This window comes from Mustelus asterias, chromosome 26 (assembly GCF_964213995.1).
Source record: "Mustelus asterias chromosome 26, sMusAst1.hap1.1, whole genome shotgun sequence".
NCBI classification, from domain to species: Eukaryota; Metazoa; Chordata; class Chondrichthyes; order Carcharhiniformes; family Triakidae; genus Mustelus; species Mustelus asterias.
Window position 1 is genome coordinate 30359800 of NC_135826.1, and position 1449 is coordinate 30361248.

General features: G+C 42.7%; 1 pseudogene; it reads left to right on the forward strand.

Moving 5' to 3' along the window:
• Positions 1-831: 831 nt before the first annotated feature.
• Positions 832-1051, forward strand: LOC144479803 (U2 spliceosomal RNA; annotated as a pseudogene).
• The last annotated feature ends 398 nt before the right edge of the window (positions 1052-1449 follow it).

The window sequence follows — 1449 nt, forward strand, 5'->3', positions numbered from 1 at the left end:
CGAAAGACGTGCTGGTTAGGTGCATTGGCCATGCTAAATTCTCCCTCAGTGTACCCGAACAGGCACCAGACTGTGGCGACTAGGGGATTTTCACAGTAACTTCATTGCAGTGTTAATGTAAGCCTTACTTGTGACTAATAAATAAACTTTAATTTTATTAATATTATTATAGGCTTAATATATATTACAGTATGTATTTTAGCTTATGTTTTGATTAATGAATCAGGTTCCTGTATGACACTAATCAAAATGTCATGTTTTGCACTTTAATGGGATATGTTTTCCAGTGCTGCCCGCCGCGAGCATTGTCAAGGTCGGGACGGACACTTTGTTGGACCATTTAAAGATCTATTGACCTCAGGAGGGAATTTCCAGTCTCGGTGCAGGTGCAACTGGAAAATCACGCCCACTGGATGGAGTTTTAGGGCCTAGTCAGGGTGGTGGGAAGGGAGGGGGCTAGGGCTGGAAAATACAGCGAACTGTTAAAAACCCTATTAGCCGCCCCTAAAACTTCGCTGGAGTAATATTCCACCGGATGAGTTGCTAATTGGGAAACGGAAGCTTCAGCCAGCTTGTTACAGATGTGCTAAATCGTTGAACTTATACAATATAAATTACTTTCTGTGAATTGCACTCCTCTGCAGGCTTTTGCTTTTACAGAAGCAGGTGTTTGGACAGAAAATTGTACTGAGCATAAAAATGGGAATGTTAGCATGACGATGATGTGACTGGATTAGTAATCTAGAGGCCTGGACTAATGATCCAGAGGCACAAGTTCACATCCCACCAAGGCAGGCCAGTGAATTTAAATTCACTTGATCTTAGCCAAAAATCGCTTCTCGGCCTTTTGGCTAAGATCAAGTGTAGTATGGTCGGCACCCCATTGTCGGCCGCACTTGGTTGAGGTCATTCGGTTACGCTGAGGCGTCATATGTTTCATATGAAGCAATTTTTAAAAGCGGCATCTCGGCCTTTTGGCTAAGATGCAAATGAGCTCAAGTCTTGGAGGAGGAACCTCCCCCTTCTCCAATCAGCTTGGCTCATGTAGATCAGGCCCAGGACAGGGTGGTTTGGTCGCTCGCCCTGTCTTGTCAGCCTGGATCGGAAATGTCTCAACTTGTTGAGACTCTGAATTGGATTTGATTTGATTGAATTGGAAAAGTATTTTTAAAAAAAATTCAGGTAATTAAATTAATCTGGAAGTTAACAAAAAAACTAGTATCAGCAACAGCGACCATGTAACTATTAAATTGTCATAAAGACCCACTTGGTTCACTAATGCCTTTTAGGGAAGGAAATCTGGAACCCCAAACTGTTCTGGCCTGCAGTGATGCAGTCGATTCTTAATTTCTCTTATGGGCCTAGTAAGCCACCTAGTTGACAAGAAGATGTCACAACACCAGGTAGAGATGGGCAATAAATGCTAACTTTTCCAGTGACACTCACATC